At 43.1% G+C, this 27,069-nt stretch overlaps 1 protein-coding gene across 3 annotated transcripts in view; it reads right to left on the bottom strand.

The window, feature by feature from the left end:
- Window positions 1-27,069, bottom strand: part of ARVCF (ARVCF delta catenin family member) — a 543,287-nt gene that overhangs the window by 306,720 nt on the left and 209,498 nt on the right. For all 3 annotated transcript variants that reach the window (XM_069961072.1, XM_069961073.1, XM_069961074.1), the window contains one exon: window positions 14,965-15,044. The gene's annotated coding sequence lies outside the window, so the exon portion shown is untranslated. The remainder of the gene's footprint in view (window positions 1-14,964; window positions 15,045-27,069) is intronic.

The raw sequence follows: 27,069 nt of genomic DNA, 5'->3' as shown, positions 1-27,069 counted from the left end.
CACCTGCTTAAAAGATCCTATTTTGTTCTAACCAAGGCACCAAGAATTTACTCTTATCAAACGGATGGTATTATCAGTTTGGTGGGGTGGGTTGGGGGATACAGAGTCACTTTAAAGCCCCTATTACATGGTGCGATCTCCAGCTGGTCGGCGATCTCCAGTAGCAACCGGGCACCGACCACAGCTTGCTTGCTCCCCATTCCCTGCTCGCTGCCATCGATATTATAGTGCCGTGAGCGATCAGGTACATGCGGGGGAGGGGGATGGGCGATGGGAGCTGGGGGGGTCTCCCGGGATTATCTTTAGATTGTACAGGGAGCCCATAGGAGATAGTGACTGTCTGCTGCTGCCGCCACTCCTGTTACACGGATTGTTGCTGTGCTCCTCGTCTGACTTTTAACATATTGATAAACATTAAAAGACAATGATCGTAACAAATGTAATGGGCGATAATCGCTTTATGTAATAGGGGCTTTAGATTGGTGTACAAGTACGCCAGTCTTGATAAATGTCCATACTAATGAAGATGAACATAGGTCTCTCACAGAGAAAACAAAGCAAATAAGCCATCAGTGGCAGCAACTTTATGAATGTAAATGAAACAGTCTTTTATATGGACAAAACTTTTCCACAAATCAAAGAAGAGGGCAAAAGGTTTAAGTAGAGAATAACAAGTAATAAAAAGTATTGATCGGGGCATTAACAGGAACAGTAAATGAAACAGCTGGAAAGCAGCAGTGTGCTGAAAGGCTAGTCACTGAAGAAGATGATGCATTGCTTAAAGAACAATTCCCGACAGATAAAAAAAATATATTCTTCCAATTCATCCACCGTCACAGTCCTGGAATACACAAACTGTGGCTGCAACATTTAAGTTCATACAAAGTGCATTAAGAAGCTGGAAGAAATAAGAAGTAAAAGCAAAAAAAAACTCCCCACTTAAAAGGAATTAAAATCGATGGTTTATCCTGCGGCAGAATGATGTAAATAGCGGCTTTTCTCAGTAAGCAAATGAGCGCACACTTGTATATTAGGCAATTGTTTGCTGTGGGCAGGTGGAGCAGGGACCCAGTATTGTGCCTATGGGACATCTGATATACCGGCTTATGATGAGGGGATCCTGGGAAGCTGCTGGGATACTGATTTTGGTGTGGTTTATTTATTCTGTAATAGGATTATTCCGGCCTGAAGAAATCCTACTATTCCATGTTATTAAACGGGTATTCTGGTTTCACCAAATCAAGGATTTCATTGTATAATAAAAAGTAAAAAAAAAAAAAATTGATTCAAGTAATTTCTATATGTTTTTTTTAAACCTGCTTGTAGTCATTTAAGGGGCTTTACGATTTATAATTATAATTTATAATGTATAATTGGCTTCTATTTGCAATTCGGGCTGCTTCTTGTATTTTGTTATGTTGTCACCAACCCTGCTTAGATTGTTTAGGGGTGTAAAAAGTCCAGCCCTGTAATCGGAACATCACACCAGTGGCATTTGATGTACAGGGCCCTGCCCCTATCATCTCCACACTAAGGGTCCTATAACACGGAACGATTTTTAACGATTACCGACTAACGATAGATGATCGCAAACGAGATTGTTTATCGTTAACCTAAAATCGTTCACCATATTACAAAGAACGATGGTCGTTAGTTACGATCATTACTACGATCGTTATTGCGACCGTTACTATGGTCGTTTGTTCCTTCTGATCCCAGCAAAACAATGAACAATGTGCAATTACACTGAACGATTAGTGAACAAATGCAGAACTTGAGCAAACGAATGTGGAATTACAGCGGACGATTAGCGGACGATTAATAATTTTAGGTTCAGATCTAAATCAAAGATCAACGACATACGAATGATTTTTCGATCGTTGCCTGCAATTACACAGAACGATTATCTTTTAAATTCGAACGATATAACGATTTTTTCGCACGATAATCGTCCCATGTAATAGGGATCTAAGAAAAGAAGAAGAATGAAATGTTCTGAAGAGAGAACATTGCCGCTGCTCTGAAGACTTAGGTTACTATTACCCAAAGCGATTAATGGCCATTCTGGACGATTACAGGGCATTCCGGCTCATAATCGTTTTGTGTTTTAAATTAACAATCAGCGGACGTTGGCAGATTGTTTTTTTATAACATGACCTAAATTCCTGATAACGACAGAGACGGTCTGCTGAGCTTCGCTCAGTTAAATGGAGTGGCAGCAGAAAACCGCCGCTTTCTCTTATGGGCCACCTGGACGATCTAAACATTGTCCAGGCAGACCCTCCCCAGCTCTCCGCACCTCCGCTCCTCCCCACTCAATATCTGTGCGTGTAATAAAACTGACAGAGAGCAGGGAATGAGGAGCAAGCAAGCGCTGACCTGACAGGTTGGCACTCCCTTGCTCCTTAATATCAGGCCTTTTAATATGGCCCTTAGGGTCCTTTTACACACACAGATAAATAGCTTAATAGCTTGTTTAGCGAACGTCGAGTGGGAATTTTTTCTTTTAAACGATAGGCATTTAGACGAGGAGATAAATCGCTTTGAAAAGTTTTTTATGCAATTGTAACTGCGTTCATATGTATACTGTGAACGATAAGCGTGTACACTGAAATACTTGAGAACCATTAACAATGATTTTGAGGTCAGCGATCAACGACATCCAAACGATTATCTGGTTTGATCGTTGCTGCATTTACACCAGCAGATTATCACTTAAATCCGAATAAGTTAACGATTTTCTGCATGATAATCGTTAAGTGTTAAAAATCTTTTTCTTTCAAATCAACTGGTATGAGAAGTAAATTACAAATCTGTATAACTTTCTATTGAAATACTTCCAGTCTTCCCATACTTATCAGCTGCTGTTTGTTCTTTAAGAAGTGGTGTTTTCTTTTCAGTCTGACACAGTGCTCTCTGCTGCCACCTCTGTCCGTGTCAGGAATTGTCCAGAGCAGGAGAGGTTTTCTAGAGGGATTTGCTACTGTATTCCCTTTTTATAAATCATATTGCTAAGTAAAGAAAAGCTTGTTTCATGCTAACTAAACGCGCATGCAGTGAAGTTCACCTCATTTTTAATTTAACATACACCTGATTTGTTTATCTTGTGCGAAACTCATGCCATATGTGCAAAAGCACAAGCCAAAAACCTATTTATTCCCCCTGTGTGTTGATGCGATGTAATAACATTCTGACCGCATGATGATCACATAGCGGATACTGATAACTGTACTGCAATGAGCGGAGCACCTATGTGATCTTCACATGACCAGGACACATTTTCAACCTCTGGAAGTAAACTATGAAAGTTCTCATTCAGTGACTACAAGGAATTGATTCACAGAGTAGATTAGAGACGGCGTAGCTTTTTTCCTCTATACAATAAATTCACTTTATCTGGTGAAACTAGAAATGTTTAAAGAGACTGTGTCAGGACTTGTAAGGCCCCTTCACACATCTGTGAAATTAACCTAGTAAATGTATGTACCCATAGGTTTCAATGGGACATGGATACCCTTCAGGAATTTTCTTAAAGCAACTCTGTACCCACAATCTGACCCCCCAAACCACTTGTACCTTCGGATAGCTGCTTTTAATCCAAGATCTGTATTGGGGTCCATTCGGCAGGTGATGCAGTTATTTTCCTAAAAAAATACTTTTAAACTTGAAGCCCATGCCAAACGGGAGTATCTGTGCCCTAACTCTGCACCACCCCTCCGTCCTCCCCACCCTCTTCATCATTAGGAATGCCACTGAAACATTTTCTCCATGCTGAACATTGCACAGGTCCTTAACGATCCAGCCCATGTGCCGGGCTGACACAGGTGGGGAATAGGAGGCAATCTGCCTGGAGCATTCCTAATGATAAAGAGGGTGGGGAGGAGGGACAGAGAGGTTGTGCAAAGTTAGGGCACAGATACTCCGTTGGGCACGGGGCTTCAAGTTTAAAAGTATTTTTTTAAGACAATAACTGCATCACCTGCCGAACGGACCCCAGGACAGATCTTGGATTAAAAGCAGCTATCCGAAGGTACAAGTGGTTTGGGGGGGACAGATTGTGGGTACAGAGTTGCTTTAAAGGGTATCCGAGGCGGAAAATAGCTCTGGAAAATATAGCTAAATATTGAATTTATTATGCGGAAAATATAGGATATGTCCTATATTTGCCTGGAATCCTGACACAAATTCCCAATAGAACCCTATGGGGGTATTTAGAATTCAAGACAGCTCCAGATGCACAATCCAGAATTCCGGATGCTTTGCATGGCGGCCTTGGCCAGCACCATCACTCTGGCAGAAGCCGCCAGGTACTGACGCCGGCGCTAATCAGAGGCGCATACAGTTAAATGTGGCACTGTGATTGACCAAGCCGGGAGCCTTTGGCTACTGACCCTGCCAAACAACTCTTGCGGCCGACTGTAAAACCAGCCACAGACATGTGAAGGGGGCCTACGTAATGGGGACAGGGTGCTGATACCTTCACCTATTTCTAAAAGAAAGGGGCAGAAGCTCTCAGCTAAGTGCCCTTCAGTTACTGATCAACTGAATCTTATTGATTTTCTATGAATGTTGCTATTACATGTCAGACATTCGTCAAAATATTAGGTACTCATTATACATGCTGTATCAAAGCCCTGATAAGTCTGAACCAGTGATACAGCTGGTACATCTTGAAGTTGGGGACACCTAAAGGGGTTATCCAGCGCTACAAAAACATGGCCACTTTTCCTCCTACTGTTGTCTCCAGTTCAGGTGCAGTTTGCAATTAAGCTCCATTTACTTCAATGGAACTGAGTTTCAAAACCCCACCCAATCTGGAGACAACAGTAGGGGGAAGTGGGCATGTTTTTGTAGCGATGGATAACACCTTTATTGCTATTCCAGAAGTTTACAATTTGTAATATTGCTAGCACCTTTATCTATACCAATTAAAGGGGTGTTCCATTCAAACATAATTTTTCATATGTTGCTGCCCACGCTAACAACTAACAATTTTTCTATACATGTTATTATCTATTCAGGCTTTATTTCTGGATTTTTTTGAATATTTTGCTTGAATGAATACATAAAATTAAGAAAACAGAAACAAAATGTACACAGATTGCTTATACGAGCTTCCTTATCATTGCCAGCACAGTATCATTTCGCATATTCAGTCTCCTCCCCCCAGTTCTGAGCTGCTGTTTTCTGCTAAAGACACAAAAAAACTGTGTGAGTGTCAAGGCTAGGGAGATACGGACAATACAGGACAGTAAACCCTGAGGCTTGACCCAACCAATGTCCTTGCCTACTTGCCACAGATGGCCCTAAACGGCCGCGGACAACCACGGAGTCGGTCCCTACACTGAGTAGGTGCGACACACAAAACGCAGACAGGCGAACAAACACAATAAAAAAAGGTCAGCTAGCCAAACCAAAAACCAAAAGGGCAACACAGTACAAAATCGGATAGAGAGCGGATAGTGGGAGGTCAGGCAAAAGGTCAGAACACTGGCAGAAATAGCAAGGGAATAGGACTGGGAAAGCAGGAAAAGGAGCAGGGGAGCTGGGACTAGTAACAACTAATAGCCAGCTCAGAATGCTGGGCTTACTTACTATTTATACAGGATAAGAAACTCAGTCCAGCAGCTGATTAAACCAGCCCCTGATCCTCCACACAGCTATCCTGCACAGCAGCAAGTTAACCCTTAAGCTGCCAAGGCACAACAAGCAAGACGGGTGGGGCTGAACAAACCTAAAATAAACCTGTGTTCAGACAGGATTCTGGAATGCACCAACTCAGCGCCTTCTCGGCTGCACAACTCTAACTGAGGAGCGCCAGCGCACAGTCTCCTCCTCCCCCCTCCCTTCTGGGACAGCTGATGTAAACAAGTCCAAGACTGGCTTTATCTGCAACTTTATAGTTCTTTGTAATGCTGGGAGGGTTAATCTAAGATCAAGTTGCTGACGATCTCTCTGTGATTAATCCTCCCAGCATTAAAAAGTTGTAAACAGGGACTTGTTTATTTCAGCTGTCTCAGAAGGGAGGGGGTGGGGGAAAAACAGAGAGAAAAGTTCACAAACAGATTTTTGTGTCTTCAGCAGAAAGCAGCAGCTCACAACTGGGGAAAGGAGACTGAATAGATAATAACAAGTATGGAAGGAATTGTTAGTATCACCATGGGCAGCAACATATAAAAAGTTATGTTTGGATGGAATACTCTGCAACCACCCTATTTGCAAAAGAACATCTAACGTAAGATCCCATTGATCTAGATCGCAAGCTGTGTATTTTCTAACACTGTTGAGATAGGCAATTTGATTGTTCTATTGTATTGGGCATAGCGCCACAAAGCTTTGTACACCATGTAACTAGATTACATCAAGGAACATATCCCACGTGAACTCCTAAAGAGGCAATTCACCTTTTTTAATCGGTAGCAATTACAAATTTGTCAATGTTCCTAAACACATTTGCTGTCAATTTATTCGTTCCAATATCTCTCTCCATAAAAAATAACAAATCATCGGAGAAAGCAAACAAGCGACGTGTCATAAACACAACAGCACAACGCCGCGCGCAACTGCCAAGAATATATTTCAGCTTGTGGGGTGGCCAAGTAATCCGGCGTAACACAGTGTGCAAACAGCCGCCTCAACGAGAGGACAATACCAGGCGACACCGGCTAAAGTCAAGCGGGTGACGCTCAAGACAAGGGCAGGGTGAGGCTTTATTTCTGGATTTTTTTGAATATTTTGCTTGAATGAATACATAAAATTAAGGAAACAGAAACAAAATGTACACAGATTGCTTATACGAGCTTCCTTATCATTGCCAGCACAGTATCGTTTCGCATAATGCATAAAAATGAAGCTTTTTTTTCCCCATTCTCAGCTTTAAGCGTTTAACTAGGCACAGCTGCTGGTAATGTTTCATTCTTCGTGGAAATGTGCCCTTTTTGTGTACCATTCTTCAAGAGAATTCATATTTTATGCATCTCCATCTTCATCAGCTCCAGATTGTTTTTTAGTTTTTTTTTTCTTCCAGATATACAGAACAGGGGCCTTGCAAGTTGCTGAGGGTGCAATCAGGAAGAGTTACTATCTCTCCGACTGAAAAGGTATTGAAAGACATATGGACATCTTAAGAAGAACAGCTTTAATTATGTAAAGTCGTTTGTTTAATTCTGTGTCCTACTTACAAGCACTGAAAGCATTTAGGAATGGTAATCTCAAGGGAAAAAGAAGGACTTTCTAAGGGCATCTTATCAAACGCCTACAGACTGACGGTTTCTTCCAGACGTGCAACCTTATAGGCAACAAGATGTTCTGTTTTAATGCCTGATGCGCAGGTGCGTTTGGCATAGATAATAGCAGAGGGCAGTAAACAATTGAAAGATCAAATAGTGTGGAAAATGTCTCGGCAGAAGTCAGGCCTATGTATTTGAATGTTTTATATCATTTGTATATTAAAAAGTGTGGATTTAAACTTACCAAATCCTTGTCCAACCTGGAGGTAAGTGGAGTCAGAGCTGTGTGCCAGCCACCTAGAACCCGATCCCTGTGGCAATAAACATGCACTTAGGGTATTTTCACACTGAGGAATAGGCGAGGAATTGGAGAGGAAAGTTTTCTGCTTGGAATTTCCACTTCTTCCACTCTGGCCTAATTTAAATAAAAGCTACTATGGGATTTCTCTAGTGGAATCTGCCCAAAAACATTTACATGTCAATTCTTTACGTGGAAGGAGCATCCCTGGCGGAACATTCTATGCATAAATTCTACTGCGGGAACAACAGAGCAGAAATCCCATTAAACACAATGGGACATTGCTCTGTACATATTTTACAGACGGAATTTCAAGCAGAACATGCGTAAAATTAAAGGCGTATTCCACTTAAATTCCCTATTCCTCAGTGTGAACATACCCTATGGGCCCTATTACACAGGACGATTATAATGCGAAAAATCGTTATATTGTTCAAATTTAAACGCTAACTGTTCTGTGTAATTGCAGGCAACAATCGAAAAATCGTTCGTGTGTCGTTGATCGTTGATTTAGATCTGAACCTAAAATCATTGTTAGGCTGGGTTCACACGCTGTAACTGTGCGGCTGTATTTTTTATGCGGCTGTAAATGTGCGGGTGAAACTCCGGCCGTGGGAAAAAATAGACATGCGGCTCAAAACATACGGTCATTTACTTGGAAATCTGGTTCAACTAAAAATAACAAATAAAATGTTAAGAAAGTGATGGAAACACCTCTGGATGCATCTGGGAAAGCAGGGAAACAGTTTACATGGGGTTTGCGATCCTCTGCACTATAGCCGATGTGTCTCATGGTTAATATATTGAATTAATAAAACACATTTTCTGTCTAATAAAGTCCCTTTTATTGTTCAATAATTAAATGTAAACGATTCCATCATTTTGCAATTAAATATACTGTTAAAATAAATATATATATAAATAAATGTATATTTATATATATATTTATTTTTTGACAGTATATTGAATTGCACAATGATGGATTCGTTAGAATTAAATTATTGACCAACGAAACTGAATTTATTTCCACGAAAATGTGTTTTATTCATTAAATATTAATTAGTACAGGAAGCTCTATAAGCCGTTAATTCATATGCCGGCAATAGAGCATTCTGTACTAATCATCACTTTACTTTAATGAAAACATCAAATGTTTCTTCTAATTATGTTATCACAATAGCATTATTAGAAGAAACATTTAGAATTATATGTGCGCTCAGCTGATTGGCTGTTCGGCTGAGCGCACATATAATGAGCCGGTCCGCAGCACACTGACTTCATTGTGCTGCGGACCAGCGAAGAGGACACATCGGGGTGAGTATAGAGCTCTCCCCACCCCCTCCCCTGCACTGCACCCCTCCCAGCAAGGAAGGGGGGTCACTTAACCCCTTCCTTGCTGGGATGGGTGCAGTCTGACATCAGTCTGGCCCCCAAGGGGTTAAGGGGGATGCAATACATCCTCCCTTAACCCCTTGGGGGCCAGACTGTAAGCAGCGATCTGTAAAGATGCTGCATACTGTAAGGAGCACAACACCGCTCACAATGATGGGTGTTGTGCTCCTGTTTGTGTGTTTTTTGTGTGTTTCTCCCTTTTTGTTTTTCAGATATCGGTATCCTGGGGATTACGTCGGATTCCGTGGACTACGTCGATGACCGGCGGTTGTTCTTTGAATTTTTTTAATAAAATGGTCAATGAGGGGTGTGGGGGTGTTTTTATTTGAATAAAAAATATTTTTAACTTGTGTCTTGTCTTTATTTCTTTACTTTATAGACTTAGTAGTGGAAGCCGTCTAATAGACGGAATCCATTACTGAGTTGGGGCCTAGTGTTAGCCGGTATTTTTATAACCAGCCGGGTTAAAAACCAAACGACAGCAGCCTGGTAACACCAGGGTGGGAAGAGCCATTGGTTTAGGCCCTCCCCAGCCTAAATCTTACCAGCCTGCTGCCGCCCGGTCCACTGGCACCCGGCTCTTCCCAGTACCCCTGGTGGCATTGGGTACTGGGGTAATAATAGGGGGTTAGTGTTAGCCATTTTATACCGGCTAACACTAGGCCCCAACTTAGTAATGGATTCCGTCTATTAGACGGCTTCCACTACTAAGTCTATAAAGTAAAGAAATAAAGACAAGACACAAGTTAAAAATATTTTTTATTCAAATAAAAACACCCCCACACCCCTCATTGACCATTTTATTAAAAAAATTCAAAGAACAACCGCCGGTCATCGACGTAGTCCACGGAATCCGACGTAATCCCCAGGATACCGATATCTGAAAAACAAAAAGGGAGAAACACACAAAAAACACACAAACAGGAGCACAACACCCATCATTGTGAGCGGTGTTGTGCTCCTTACAGTATGCAGCATCTTTACAGATCGCTGCTTACAGTCTGACCCCCAAGGGGTTAAGGGAGGATGTATTGCATCCCCCTTAACCCCTTGGGGGCCAGACTGATGTCAGACTGCACCCATCCCAGCAAGGAAGGGGTTAAGTGACCCCCCTTCCTTGCTGGGAGGGGTGCAGTGCTGGGGAGGGGGTGTGGAGAGCTCTATACTCACCCCGATGTGTCCTCTTCGCTGGTCCGCAGCACAATGAAGTCAGTGTGCTGCGGACCGGCTCATTATATGTGCGCTCAGCCGAACAGCCAATCAGCTGAGCGCACATATAATTCTAAATGTTTCTTCTAATAATGCTATTGTCATAACATAATTGAAAGAAACATTTGATGTTTTCATTAAAGTAAAGTGATGATTAGTACAGAATGCTCTATTGCCGGCATATGAATTAACGGCTTATGGAGCTTCCTGTACTAATTAATATTTAATGAATAAAACACATTTTCGTGGAAATAAATTCAGTTTCGTTGGTCAATAATTTAATTCTAACGAATCCATCATTGTGCAATTCAATATACTGTCAAAAAATAAATATATAGATAAATATACATTTATTTATATATCTATTTTTTTAACAGTATATTTAATTGCAAAATGATGGATTCGTTAGAAATAAATTATTGACCAACGAAAGTGTCTTGATTACAAAGAAAATGTGTTTGATTCATTTAATATATTAACTATTAGAGGCATCGGCATTCGGCATCATTGCCGGCTATTTTTGAAGTACTCCGTACGGACCGCCTGTCAATCCTCGGCCGCATGTCCAGCCGCAAACAATGGTCTTGTTCATTTTTTACGGGTCCGTTTACGATAGGGCCGTAGATTTAGACATAGTGTGCACTGTGCAGCCGCATATCCTATACTTCCAAGCATACACACGAACCACCAAAAATACCGCCGCACAATTACAGCCGCAAATACAGCCGCACTGTTACAACGTGTGAACCGAGCATTAATCATTTGCTAATCGTTTGCTGTATTACCACATTCGCTTGCAGTAGTTCCACATTTTTCACTAATCGTTCAGTGTAATTGTACATGGTTCATTGTTTTGCTGGGATCAGATGGAGTAAAGGTTCAGAGTAACGATCGCAATAACGATCGTAGTAATGATAGTAACTAACGACCATCGTTCTGTGTAATATGACGAACGATTTCAGGTTAACGATAAACAATCTTGTTTGCGATCGTTTATCGTTAGTCGTTAAAAATTGTTTTGTGCAATAAGACCCTTAGGGTACTATTATATGGGGCGATTATTTGCCCAATCAGGCTGAATCGGTCAGATATCGCCCCATGAAATAAAGAAAACGATCAGTCGAGGAGCTGATCATCAGCTAATCGTTGTCTTTAAGCATGTTTAAAAATCATTGGTGTTCAGCTGGTGGCTGATAAAGTATATAGAAAATAATAACGATGTATACTTACCTGTCCATTCTTCCTGGCATCCTCCTGCCTGTTTTGATGCTGACCAGAGCTGCTGCTGAAGTTTCTGCACCCATATCTAACGTGACAGGCTGCTCAGCCAATTACTGGCTGCGGCGCTGTCCTGTCTCAGTCAGTGATTGGCTGAGCAGCCTGTCAGTTTAGATATGGGTGTAGAAACTTTAGAGGCAGCTCTGGTCAGTGGAAAAAAAGGCAGTAGAACAACTGCTGCATGATAACCGAGCCGTATAATAGGAGATTGTCTTTCTATTATACTAAACGATTATCGGCCTTACGTGGCCAATTACCGACCATTCAGGTCTATAATCATTTAGTGCAATAGTGCATGGTGAAAGGAAACAATCAGCGGACATGCACGACGCCGGTTTACTGTAGTCTTACAACAAGCTGAAAGAGCACCAATATGTCAGCAACAGTGCGTCACTTCATGTAATAGGATTGTTCAGGCTGCCCCTCACGCTCCTCCCCGCTCACTGTCTGCGCGTGTAATAGTACAGGCAGAATGCGGGGAAGCAAGCACTGAGCTGACAGGTTTCCACTTGCTTCCCCCAGAAAAGGGGCATGTAATACGACTCTGAGGGTACTATTACACTGAACAATAATCGGACGAATTGGCCCGATTATCGTTCCGTGTAATAAATACAACGATCAGCCGATGACAACAATCATCGGCTGATCGTTAATATAGGTTAAAACCTATAATTGTTGGGCGACGACCGCGCATCGCTACGTGTAATAGCGGCCGGCAACTGACGATATACATTACCTGTCCAGGCTGCAGGGCTCCTCTTGCGGTCTTCTACCCAGGTCCTGCGTGCTCCAGCTTCAGAGCGGCCTAACTCAGCTGACAGGCCGCTCAGCCAATCACTGGTCGGGACCGCCGTGGCCAGTGATTGGCTGAGCGGCTTGTCAGCTCAGACAGGCCGCTGTGAAGCTGGAGCACATGGGACCCGGGGAGAAGACCGCAAGAGGAGCCCTGCAGTCTGGACAGGTAATGTATAAAGTTAAGCAAGGGCTGCAAGGACATTGGTAACGATGTCCATGCAGCCCTTGTTAAACGATAATCAGGGCGTTTAATAGGCCCAGTAAACGAGCGCCGATCTAGCAGATCGGCAAAAAACAATAATACGGCCAAGGCACTACATCGATGTAGCAGAACGGCACTTGTTTACAGTTATTATCGGGCCACCATCGGCCTGTGTAATACCAACCTTAGCTACTAGATATCTTCTAGCTAAAGGTGGAGGTCCTTGGCAAACTATCCCTTCTTATACAGCTAGGGCCGTGCAGTGACTCCAGCCAGGACACACATCACACAGCCAAAGGTACGGTTTTGGAGAGATTTTTGGCAATTGTTGGGTCACTGTCATGGCATTATGTCACACATTCACTCATTTCGCTTTCTTAGATGGAATGAGGGATGTGCAATATAATGATCTTTGACCATGCTGCATATATTTTTGTCTTATTTCCTAAGCTGAGGATATATTTCTAAGTGGAAACATTTATCATTTTTCTTAGCTCAGGAAATCCCAAATTAAACTAGTTTCACATTGAAAATACTCATTGGAAAGTCCATTAGATTCCCTTATAAATAATGTAAAATTCTTCAGTGCAGTGGTCTGAAGATGTTCCGCTACCGCAATGCTATCTGTGGTCTGCAGAGATCTGTCAGTGTCAACCACATACACTGCTGATACATGTTGATATATACATGTGCCCTGTATGGATGATAATATCATGACTCCGGCCTGCCTCAATGTGAAACTGTTTCTCTATAGGAGGGCTTGTGTGCCTCCGCTCTCTGCAGCTGTCTGCTTAAAGAATAGACATGTTGGAGAGTGGAGGAGTGGAGAGTGTGAGGATCAAACTGAAACAATGCTTTCACACTACCAAATGGAAGAGGTTGGGGAAGATCCATTACATATAAACGCTGCCAATGCCTGATCTGAGTGAAGCTTCTTTAAAATGTGGATCTCCCCCTTCCTCCCCTTCCTCCCTGCTGGGTACCCAGGTCCTCCTCTCCCACCCACATACACCCCCCCCCCCCACACCCCCTTGTTGAGGTTTAGCAATACTTGATAACTCATCCGAAACCTAAATATCTATATGTCTTATTTGTGAGAAAATGGGATGTAAATGTCGGACATTTATGTGGACATTTATGGGGGAACAACTACAGAGTGTGTGGGCGGTATATAGTATAGGAGACCTTCCTAGAGAGGAGGGATGTATACAGTATGGGGAAACAACTACAGAGGGGGGAGGAAGGTGTACAGTATAGAGGCCTAACTATAGAAGATCTTATAGTACAGGAGCCTATTACAAGGGATTGTTATCGTGCGAAAAATCGTTATATCGTTCAAATTTAAACAATATTTTTTCCGTGCCTATGCAGGCAACAATTACAGGATTATTTGTCTCGTTGATCACTTATTTCAAGCTGACCATAAAATCATTGCTAATCGTTTGTTAATCAGTCACTAAATATTCGCTAACCTTCCGTGTATGAACACATCGTACCTTATTCCTTAAGGAGTAAACAATCTTAGTAACGAACATAGTAACGATCGTAACTATCGATCCGTACGCTATGGTGAACAATTTCAGGTCATTCCCAAAAACGCTTGTTTGCGATCATTGATCGTTAATTGTCGAAAACTAAAAATCGTTTCTATCCCTACCAGTGGGACGTACAGTATGGTGGCTAACTACCATATAGAGTGGGGCTACAGTGTAGGGGCATATTGTGTTTCTAAAAAAAATAAGACCTTTCCCCAAAAATAAGCCTTTGTCATTTTTAGAGAAAAAAAAGTTAATATAAGTCTTATTTTCGAAGTAAGGCTATGTTCACACAACGTAATATTTTAGTAAAGAATGGGTGCTGACTGCAATGGAGTCAGCATCCGTTCTTTACTGCAGGGGCGGCATTGCATTGAAGTCAATGCAATGCCTCTAGTAGTGTTCACACATTGTTATGTTAAAATAATGTACCTGCCTATTATTAATATTAGCTGTTCACACAATGTAAGGTGCGATGGCGGACGCACTTTACATTGCAGTAAATGGCTAATTGATTTGTAACGGACGGTGTTAAATGTTGTGTGAACATAGCCTAACACGGTCCTACTACCACTATATACTATACATACGACTACATTTTGTATTATTTAAAGTGATTCTAAAGTGAAATTAAATTTCAAATTTTAAACAGAATTTGCTTTCAAGAACGTGAATAAAAGCACCTATGAAACCCTGCAGTAATGGTTATAGCACGACTGAATCAATAAATGTAGACCCAGGCTTGTTACTCTCCCCAGGACATTCTAACTGCATGCTGCAGCGTATGTCTCTTTTACTCCTTTAAATTAATCTACTCGCTGCTGACCAGATGGCACTGTGATTATAGCTCTTTGTGTCCAGGTGGCACACACAGAGTCTCTAAATTCTTTTTTTTTTTTTTCTATTATTTCCCAAAACAGCCAGATTCTGGAAACATTTAATAACAAGTCAGCCAAAAGCTTCATTTAAGCCAAATGCATATCTCTAACAGAACAACTCAATTGTATCTTAGTATGCCAATCTTACCTTCATAAAGTCACAAGTGTCAGGCTTCTATACTCCGAAAGTGGTTCTCTGTAGTCATCCACATTCATTCAGCAGGAAATCTACGAAGAAGCAGAGCACCATAAGACTAAATGACTTTGGGCCTATGGTGGTGATTTTGAAAACTCTGTTGACTTTCTTGGATCATTGACCTTCATACCGAGACTTTGTTGCATGGGGCTTCACAAATCAGACCCTCAAGACCACTGGCATGCAGACCGATTCACAACTAAACATTTTGCTAAGGGATATTGAGAATAGCGCTAACCAGATAATTAATTGTTAATTAGAAGCTTCTCAGAACGCTGATGTGTGAACGTCTCTCTAGGATTGAGCTCTGATGTCTGGCCAAGCAAAAGCAAATTCTATAAACAAGAAATTTTAAGGAAAACAATAAAAAGTTAAAACTATAAGTAATATAAATAAAATGTAAAATAAAATTTATAAATACAGTGTTTTCCCGAAAATAAGACAGTGTCTAATATACATTTTTGCTCTCAAAGATGCACTAGGTCTTATTTTCAGGGGATGTCTTATTTTTCCATAAAGAAGAATTCACACGTCACATGGACAGCAGGGACAGGGACTGACCTAAGGATAGGCCATCATTTTAAAAAATCCTAGAGAATCCCTTTAAGGGTAGCTTCACATGTACCATATCGCAGCTGATTTTTTGATCCGCAGCAGGTTTGACTAAATGAATGAACACAGCATCAAATCTGCACCATCAAATTTGCTGCAGATTTTACAGTGCGGATTTAATGCTGTGTTCATGCATTTAGTCAAATGAATCAGCTGCGATACAGTATGTGTGAAGCTACCCTTAAAGGAAAAGTCTGGTGCTGGCAAAAAAATTTCAAAAGACAGGGGAGGACCATATTAATTGATCATTACTAACCTGTCCCAGCGCCAGATTGCTGACCTGAGATCCCTGCCAGGCTCTCTTCTGAACCAACTTTATGACCTGGCTGATAGACTGGCCGCTCAGCCACTCAGTGACTGGGGAAGAACACCGCTCCAGTCACTGATAGGCGGAGCGCACAATCCATCAGCCAGGACGGGCATTTTCCCCCAAGGCAGGTGAGTATCACTTTTATTTTGCCAACTCAAGCCTATGTTCCACAATTTTCTGATGCCGACCACCCCTTGAAAAGCAGCTGTCAAAGAGCAAATGATGTAAAACAACAAAAATACAACTCTTCAGTCCCGCACCAATCCAGAGCTGATTGACTGCAGAAGTCATCGCTGGCAGCCTGTAAAATAAGACCAGCGAGGGACTGTCGAGACATCTGCACTGAACTGAACAGATTTATCCAGGGTCTTTTTTGTGTGCATGTTATTATTTTTAGATATTTGTTGTCCCTCTTTTTTCCTAAATTTCCCCCACCTCTTTGCAAACATACACAATGAAAAAAATATATTATCCAAAACATAAAATAATCCCACATGTACACAAATCCTGGCGATGAAATAAACACAAGCCCGATACAGTAGACTGGCAGCATCTAGGTTACATTTGCCTTCCATGTAAATTTTTGCTTTTTTTTTTTTTTTTAAGTTTCTTGACAAACAGGTCCCTACTGAAGAGAGTATTCAGATTTCTCTGTCAATCACCAGGGATCCAATTTTCTACTAAATGAAACTCATCTTTACTGCCATAGAAATAAAAATTCATTCAAAACAGCCAAGTCTGAAGGAAGCAATTTATTGGAAGTGTCAGGTTTGCATAAATTAAGCTGAAGAGGATAGTGGTAATGGGCCCGGCCTCTGGAAGGAATACTCAGAACAGATCTCTCATGAACAATTAAGAGACGGATTTTTCTTGAGGAGATGAACATGCTGTAATGCTGATTAAACAGGTGGGCATCAGGGATGAGCTGTCGTGTCAATTTATCACACCTTCAAACTTTACAAGTGCAAACTTTGGTGCCAAGACCACAGCAAAATGATGTTCCTCGTAATCCTGAAGTGCCAAGCATATTGGGAAATGTAATAAAAACCCACACATAAAACCTGCTGTACACATACGGGTAATAAGAACATACCTATAGCTTATAAATATCCTCGGAAGAGTATTATGCTTTCATGCGTAGGTATTCAGGCGTTCAAGAGGTATTCAAAAAATTATGTAATTAAAAGGGTACTCCGGCGAAAATCTTGGTTTCAGAAATATATTGATTTGTCATTTACATCTATTTAAAAATATCAATTATTCCAGTACTTATCAGCTGCTGTATGTCCTGCAGAAAGTGGTGTATTCTCCAGTCTGACACAGTGCTCTCTGCTGCCACCTCTGTCCATGTCAGGAGCTGTCCAGAGCAGGGGAGGTTCTCTATGGTATGGTATGATATGGACAGAGGTGGCAGCAGAGAGTAGTGTGTCACACTGGAAAGAATACACCACTTCCTGCAGGACATCCAGCAGCTGATAAGTATGGGAAGACTATAGATTTTTTTAATAGAAGTAAATAAAAAATATATATAACTTTCTGACACTTCTGACAGTTAATTTGAAAGAAAAAGATTTTCGGCAGAGTAACCCTTTAATATTCATTGCTTTTTCTATGTTGGGGTTCTTTTCACAATACATAAAATATATCCTGGTGTAGAGGTTTAATAAATGCCCTTGATGGTTGTCATGGAGGCATCAATCTCCTATGGGCTCCCACTGTAAAAAACAAAACAAAACCCTAACTATACTGCACAGTAAGGGTGGGTTCACACTAAGGCATCCATGCTGAGAAGTTCCCGCAGATTCCGTCGCTGGCCCACACTAGCGGCATTTCCGCCCGTCCCGTAGACTCCATTCTATGGTCGACAAATTCCACCCTCTGCCAAAAGAATTGACAAAAATGGATTCTACGTGGAGATGGTTACGAGCGGGGATGAGTGACGGAAGCTGCGGGAACCTCTCTGCACGGATTCCTCAGTGTGAACCCACCCTCAATGATTACTGGATGTCTCATACAGCAAATATACGACACTCTTTTGGATATGGATATGACTATGTATTTGGGAAACTTTTGGTAAACATAAAAGAGATGCTAAAGAGGTGTGAAAGTGACTTATTGTCATATTACTAAACATCCATTCTGTTACAACTTTAAGCTATGTTCACACAACAATTTTTAACTGTTATTTTATACTCAAAACTATGGCCGTTGACTATCCAATAAAGTCCATTGTTTAACATATTATAGGGGCCGTCATCACAATAAAGGGGCGCCGGTACGCTCTTCTAGATTAGGTTCGTGATGGCCTTTTGAATGTGGCTAATTTTAAAATGTCCATTTAATTTAACTGAAAACATGGTGAAAAGATGTGTGTTTGAAAACCAAACGTTTTTAGGATAGGCTATGTCCGCATATAGTATTTCCGTAAGTCTCAGTATTTATTAATAATAATATTATAAATAATAATAATGTATATTTTAGGGCTGGGCGGTATACCGCAAAAATACCGATACCGTCACTGGAGTCGGTTAACCGACCTCAACTTAGCCAGGACGGTATCTGCGGTATTTTTGTACTTCCATCTTCCTTTCAGAGCGCCCTCTCCCCTCTCCTGTCCCGTCAGAGTGCTCCCGCACACACGCGCACTGCCCGGCATTAGCGGTGCACGTTATGTGCAGGGACGCCGGCATCAGAGCGGGAGGTGGGGGAGGAGGAGGAGGAGGAGGAGGAGGAGCAGCAGAAGCAGAAGCAGGGTCCAGGTGAGAATGCCCGCCCCCGCCACAAGTCCCGTCCGAGCGCCCGATCTCCCCACCCGTCTGGTCCCACCTCACCCGTCCGAGGCCCTCACCCCACTGGTCCGGTCCCGTCCGAGGCCTCCCCACCTTACCTCACCCGTCCGAGGCCCCCCACCGGTCTGGTCTCATCTGAGCGCCCCCCACATCCGGCCGGCAAGTGCTGCACATGTGTGTGTGCAGGGACGCCGGCATTTCAGAGCTGGAGCAGCAGCTGACCTGTAGTCCTCTCAGTAAACAGTACAAGGCTAGGAGGAATGGATGGACTGCAGCAGACAGGATGTCACACACAGCAATGTCTCCTACAGCTTATCCTGCCTGCTGCAGCCCATCCATTCCTCCTAATTTACAGCCTTGTACTGTTACTGAGGGAACTACAGTCATACATACACGTCTATCCACCCCCTGTATAGTAGCACATCCCTGTCCCCCCGTACAGTCATAGACCCCTGTCCACCCTCCCCCTGTATAGTCATACACCCCTATCCCCCCCCCTGTATAGTCATACACCCCTGTCCGCCCCCCCTGTATAGTCATACACCCCTGTCCGCCCCCCCTGTATAGTCATACACCCCTGTCCGCCCCCCCTGTATAGTCATACACCCCTATCCCCCCCCTGTATAGTCATACACCCCTGTCCGCCCCCCCTGTATAGTCATACACCCCTGTCCGCCCCCCCTGTATAGTCATACACCCCTGTCCGCCCCCCCTGTATAGTCATACACCCCTGTCCGCCCCCCTTGTATAGTCATACACCCCTGTCCGCCCCCCCTGTATAGTCATACACCCCTGTCCGCCCCCCCTGTATAGTCATACACCCCTGTCCGCCCCCCTGTATAGTCATACACCCCTGTCGGCCCCCCTGTATAGTCATACACCCCTGTCGGCCCCCCTGTATAGTCATACACCCCTGTCGGCCCCCCTGTATAGTCATACACCCCTGTCGGCCCCCTTGTATAGTCATACACCCCTGTCGGCCCCCTTGTATAGTCATACACCCCTTTCCGCCCCCCCCCTGTAAGTCATACACCCCTTTCCGCCCCCCCTGTATAGTCATACACCCCTGTACAGTCATACACCCCTGTCGGCCCCCCCTGTGTAGTCATACACCCCCTAATAATGACAAATGATAATAATAATGATGATGATGATAGACTAACCACGGCTTGCTGCTCAGTGAGCTTTTTTACTTTTTTGATATTAAGTATGGCAAGTGGGTGTGGTTTGCATAGCAAGTGGGTGTGGTTTGCAAAAAGGGGCGTGCCATAATTATCGTTCAGTTATCGTTACCGCCGCTACATGTGCGATAAACCGCGATATTGATTTAGGCCCATATCGCCCAGCCCTAGTATATTTGTATAGCGACAAAAGATTCTGCAGCGTTTTTTTGTTTTTTTTTTACACAATACAGACGTTATATTTACACATTATAAAATAAAATAATTAAAATAAATACAGGTACTAAGGGGGTGAGAGACCTGCTCGCAAGAGCTTACAGGCTAGGAGGACTAGGGGGAACACAAAAGGCAACAAGTGCTTTATATGCCCGTCACACGCCATTGTCTGAGTTCAGGTAGAAATTTCATGGCACTGAAGGAGATATAGAGTAGAAGGCGAAGGGATAGCTAAGGGGGAGACAAGTTTAGGCATATAAGCAAGCCTGAAGAGATGAGTCTTTAGGGCACGCTTGAAACTGTGAGTCTGAGGTCTTTGAGTAATTAATTCCAGAGAACTGGTGCAGCACGAGAGAAGTTCTGGAGGCGGAGGTGAGAGGGTCTGATTATGGAAGATGTGATTATAGGATCATTAGCAGAACATAGAGCACGGGTAGGATGGTAGGTGGAGATAAGGGGAGGATGTTTGGAGAGGCAGTAGGTGGAGAGCTTTATGGGTGAGGAGTATGAACTGAATTCTGGATTTAATGAACTCCCCCAGTACCCCCCCTGTCAATCAAGCAGTAATAGATTCAAACTACAACTGTGTTTTATACCTATTTTATTTTACTGTGTGTGAACATAGCCTGAATCTGTCAGCTTTCATTTACAGTCCAAACTGCTGACACTCTAAAATCAAGGAGACACACTAAATTTTATATATCTGTCTGTGCTTCCCTAATGTAGAAAAATGCTTATGTTCCTAAAAACAAAAAAAAAATAATAAAGTGTCAGAGAGGCCTTCCCAAGCTCCTGAAGTGCTGAGCGCTGTAACATCTCCTTGCTCCCCTTCCCACACCTATTACTGCTTGATTGACAGCTTCTAGCAGGGAGTCCTGCTTCAAAATCTCAGTCCTGCACAGTATATACAAATTGTGTGCAGCTACGAGATATGGAAGCGGGGCTCTGCTTCCAGCTGACCATTAATAAAGCAGGGGAAGGGATAGGAAAGCTTTATAGCTCTCAGCATTTCAGGAGCTTAGGAAAGCCTCTTGGACCATTTGCACTAGGGTTTAAAAGCTTCTTTCAATGTTTTTGAAGCACAGACGGATATATAAAAAGGTACCATGTGTCTCCTTGATCTAACAACATAAGCAGTCTGGAACCTGACTGGCAGCTGGCAGATTCACTTTAGGACCCAGACCATAACTGATGTATTTGAAGTGGATTTTTACATGGAAAATCCACATAATTTACTGTAGCAACAAAATTGATAAAATATGAAAAATAAAATAATAATCTAAAAGCTGCAGAAAAAAATCTGTACAAAAATTTATGCGGAAATTGACCTGTGGTTTGTTTTTCAAGTAAATCGATAGTATGTAAATTTTGGTGTCAGATACGCTGCAGATTTATAAAAAATTTTCTCCATTGATTTCAATGGGGAGGTTGAAAGCCAATCTGCATCATCAAATCCAGGCGGCTTTAGACATTGCAAGCAGGATGTTATGTCCTGAGGAAGGCACTGATACGGATTGTGTCACTATAGTTATAGTCACCACTATAGCCAGATAGTCAATACTTAGGCGTAAATCTTGCTCCGCAATAAAAAAAAGAAGTGTAAGTAAAGCTTTGCAACGCCAAGGAGGCCGCCCTCATGTGTCTGCCATCCGAGGAACGCTATAGCCGCTGCTAAATCTGGCTGTGGTTATATGGAACTTAGCTGATGAGGCAGAACTGGAATTAGTAGATGTGGTAGTTAATCTGCGGAACATTTACTATCCACAGAAGACTAAAGGAAATTAACTCATACAACATAGTGTGCCGCACAGCTACCGTACACATATAACTGGGATCATAAGGTCATATGGCGACGTGTGCCGCTGCGCAGTGCAGCAAACTCAGCCAGTTATATAAAGAGGAGTCACTAATGCTGATGTCCTTATAATATCATTATAGTATAGTGTTGTTATCTGTTTATACTTTATCTCTGGGTACAACATATATTTAAAGCGACTCTGTGCCCACAATCTGACCCCCCAAACCACTTGTACCTTCAGATAGCTGCTTTTAATCCAAGATCTGTCCTGGGGTCCGTTCGGCAGGGGATGCAGTTATTGTCATAAAAACAACTTTTAATCCTGCAGCGCTGTGTCTTACCGGGGCCGGGGCTTACATTTGTATATGCATTAGGCTGGCATACCCTCTCTGTCCTTCCTCCCCACCCTCCTCATGATAAGGAATGCTCCAGGCAGATTGCTTCCTATTCCCCACCTGTGTATAATGAACATGGGCTGGATCGTTAATACACCTGTGCAAAGCTCAAACAGCAGTAAATGTTCCTGGATCATTCCTAATGATGAGGAGGGTGGGGAGGAAGGACGGAGAGCTGGTGCCAGCCTAATGCATATACAAATGTAAGCCCTGGCTGTTAGACACAGCGCTGCTGGATTAAAAGTTGTTTTTATGACAATAACTGCATCCCCTGCCGAACGGACCCCAGGACAGATCTTGGATTAAAAGCAGCTATCCGAAGGTACAAGTGGTTTGGGAGGTTGGAGGGGGTCAGATTGTGGGTACAGAGTTGCTTTAAGATGCTTTTTTGAGATCTTCCATAAAAAACAAACAAACATAAAATTTACAGTGAAACCTTGAATTACAAGTAACCTGGTTTGAGAGCGCTTTGCAAGACAAGCTAATGAGCAAGATTTCTTAAAGGGGTAGTGCGGCGGTAAACAATTATTCACAGAATAACACACATTACAAAGTTATACAACTTTGTAATGTATGTTATGTCTGTGAATGGCCCCCTTCCCTGTGTCCCACCACCCCCACCCGTGTACCCGGAAGTGTGGTGCGCTATACATACCTGTCACGTGCTGACTCGTCTCCGATCTTCAGTCTGCGATGTTGTCTTTGGACGGCGTGGCCGAATCCCGGCCGGCCCGGCCGAATAACTGTGCTCAGCCAATCGCGGCTGAGCAGCCGATGACGCTGAAGAGGGCGGCCGGCACTCAGGACGCTCGGAGGGATTCGGCTGGGCCGTCCGAAGATGACATCGCAGACTGAAGATCGGAGACGTGTCGGCACGTGACAGGTATGTATAGCGCACCACACTTCCGGGTACACGGGTGGGGGTGGTGGGACACGGGGAAAGGGGCCATTTACAGACATAACATACATTACAAAGTTGTATAACTTTGTAATGTGTGTTATTCTGTGAATAATTGTTTACCGCCGCACTACCCCTTTAATACCTGTGTTCCCATCCTGATACTGCACTGGGTAGAAAGACTTCTTATTTTTAGCTTACTGCTACCTGATCGACTCTTCTGGTGATCAGACGCCTTCTGGCTCTCCTCCAGTGCCTGTCCTGCCTCCGCTACTTCGCTCTGAGCCCTGAATTAACCCCTTTTTCGTGAGCTTTTCCAGGCAGCCGGCACTAGTACCAGCACCAGCAAGTTTGTAGCCACCTGGGGAGTTGTGTGTGGTGGAAGAGTTAACTGATTAACCCCTTCTTTACTGATACACTGTTCTTTATTCATACAGAACACCTTACCTACTTTATTTTTAGGTTGTGGAACAAATCATCTCCATTACAGTTATTTCTCATGGGAAAATTTGCTTTGCTCTTCGAGTGATTTGGATTACAAGCACATTCCCGGAATCAATTATGGTCATAATACAAGGCTTATTTATATATATATATATATATATATATATATATATATATATATATATATATATATGAAAAAAAATAATGCACCACAAAAGAGCAAAAGAGTTGGATTCTAATAAAACTTTTTATATGTAAATGTAATGATGATGGATGTAAGTGATCACAATGTTACACTAAAAGGATAAGTTTACTGGGGACAACTGTACAATTTGAAGTAGGCACTCACCCTCTTGTAACAACTGCTCCTAACAGCTTGGTCAGAAAAGTCTATGTGGTGGGAATTCATTGAAATAACCAATAGACAATGATCTCTCACTAAGGGGGTACACTAACCAAAAGTAGTCTCTGAGTGCATTTTCTATAGGGCAAGACTCATGACTAGATTCATCAAACTGTGTAAAATAGATATTGGTGTAAACTGGTCATAGCAACCAATCACAGCAAAAAAACAAAACAAAACTGTGATTGGTTGCTATGATCAGTTTTTATTTTACAGGTATTGATACATTTAGGCCTCAGTGACTGTCTCTAATCATATACATATCTGCCGCAGACGTAGCTACACTCTGCAGGCTGACATCTATATACATGTCTGTGTTTGTTCATTTATTTATGGCTTTTTATAAAAAGAAACCCAAACTAACAGCTAAGAATAGACATCACATACAGGAACAGTCAGCTGCACACATAGGATATAATGTCCTCATGCAGCTGATATACGTGTGATGAACACATGATCACGTAACTCTCAAAAATAAAGCTAGACAGGATTAACCCCTTTCTGGTTCACTGCACTGCCACACAGGCGGGTTTACCAAAGGCGTAGTTATTCTTATAAAGAAATCCAGAAATAGAATCTATACCAGTCTGCAGCATACTGGCCTTGCCTGTTTCAAAACTGGTGCTCCTTTTTTTTTTTTTTTTTTAAACCACTTTTTTTCATACCACCCTTAGCCATGTTCACACATCGTAAAACACTGGCCATTCTGTGACCCGGCCGGGTCGGGTCACAGAACCTCCAGTGTTACTGAAGATTATCCAAGCTAGTACTGCAGTACCTGCCAGACGATCTTCCTTTGTGCCAATTCACCATAGCCCACAATGGAGCGTCCGGCCGGAGCTGCATGAGCCATTGTGTGACTTGTCAGGTTTGTGCAGCCGCTATTCAGTTTTTCATGGGGCCGCTAGTGAACCCGGCCGGAGTGTATACTATGTGTCGGCAACAATGGCTGTGATTAATTAAAAACCTACGTTGTTTGAACATGGCCTTACGCTGATGATGCAGTCTCCCTGATCTGCTACGTGACAGACTATCACTGAGGCTGCGATAGGTTGAGAGCGCCACCAGCAGGGCAGGCTGCAGTAACATTTTTAGATAAATCGGAGTGCCCCAAGATATATAACATACTAATACAGTATTACCATAGGTAATACTGGCTTCAGGGTGCTTTTGCACGATTAATCCCTGACGAGAAGTTGAAAACAGTAGAACTACAATATGTGTATTGTCTCCAGCTCCTCCGCTCTTGCCTCTCTCTGTAGACAACACATCATCACCTGTTGTCATAAGAGGCTTGGCTGGATCACTTCTCTGAGCTCTAGGTCATTGCTATTAGATTTACTTTAATAAGGACAACACATACATACATACACACACACACATATATATATATATATATATAAATATATATGTGTGTGTGTATATGTATATATATACAGTGGTACCTTGGTTTAAGAGTAACTTGCATTGAGAGCGTTTTGCAAGAAGAGCTCACAGTTTTTCAAAATTGTAACTTGTTTTAAGAGCTCCCTGTACTGGGTGGAATGGGGAGTGGGGGAGGGGCATGGCCAGCACAGCGGGCTCTACAGCTATGTACTCTGACCTAGGAAGTCTCCCTCACCTTCTAAATCATAGCAGATCCACTTAAGGCTGGGGCTTGCATCAGGGGACAGGACTGTGGAGGCAATCTCTTTACAGCTGTAACCACTCTATGTTACCACATATGCCCTGCTCATTCACTCATGTTCCCTGCAGTCTCTGCCAGCCCTTGTGTTTTCTAACCTCTCCATTCCTGCTATAATGTGCCTGCACTCACACTCAGTTATACACACTGTTGCTATAATGTGCCTGCCCTCTGTCACGGCCGCGGCGGCGGCCCGTGTTCCGGGCCACCGCCGCGACCTCCTCCTGCCCCATGCAGCCGCCGGCGTCCTTGTGCAGGGACCCGGCGCTGCTGCTAGTTCGGCCCCTGGGGGCGCCTCACCTCTCCTCCGCTCCTGTCTAAGTCTGTGCCGGCCGGCGCGCGCGACCCCGCCTCCTAGGGCGCGCGCGCGCCGGCTGTCTCGGGTTTAAAGGGCCAGTCCGCCCTTAATTGGTTAGTTGCACCAATCTCTCCCTATAAATCCCAGCATGCCCTGTCCCTTGTGTTGGAGCCTCTACATGCTTCCCATAGCGTTTGGCCCAGCTCCCTGTTGTTCCTGACCTTAGTCCTTGTCCCTTGTTCCTGTCCTCAGTCCTAGTCCCTAGTCCTTGCTCGCTGCCTTCCCATTGTTCCTGAGTCCTGTCCGCCACCTGCTAGCGCATATACTATCCTCCGCCTGCACTATCTGCTGCCTACTGCTCCTGTCACGCCTCGCCTGCCGTCACTAGCAACCAAGCCAGGGGTAGCGACCTGGGGGTCGCCTGCCGCAGCAAGTCCATCCCGCCTTGCGGCGGGCTCTGGTGAAAACCAGCGGCCCCTTAGACTCCGCTCCCTGGTGAGGTCTGTGCTATCGCTGGTGACGGTCCAGTGGATCCACTACTCCAGGCGTTACACACTCACACTCAGCTATACACACTGTTGCTATAATGTGTCTGCACTTACACTCAGCTATAAACACTGCTGTATAGAAAAGTTTCTGTCACAGTCCTCCTGCACAGCTCAGTGATTCTTACTTCCTGATTGGTCCATGCTGAACACATACCCCTTTCCCATTGCTGTCATGTGACCACACAGACCTCTGACACCTCTGCTTATCTATTCTAGCCTGTTGTACTACACTACTGCATTATGGGGATATGCAGTTCCATCCTGTATCCACAAATTTCTGCCGTTTTTTCAGGTTTATGCACTTACTATACAATATACGCCACATGCTGATTGTTATACTGTACAGTTACTTATAATATCACACATTCAGTTGTTTCTAAATGTTTGTTTCATTTGTTTTACATGTTTTTCACAATATTATTATTTTTGGGGTGGGGAACCAATTTCAATGATTTCTTATGGGGAAATTTGCTTCGGTTTA

The sequence above is a fragment of the Dendropsophus ebraccatus genome, chromosome 3 (assembly GCF_027789765.1).
Source record: "Dendropsophus ebraccatus isolate aDenEbr1 chromosome 3, aDenEbr1.pat, whole genome shotgun sequence".
Lineage (NCBI taxonomy): Eukaryota > Metazoa > Chordata > Amphibia > Anura > Hylidae > Dendropsophus > Dendropsophus ebraccatus.
Note: the sequence above shows the minus strand (reverse complement) of the source record. Positions and strands in the feature narration are given on the sequence as shown.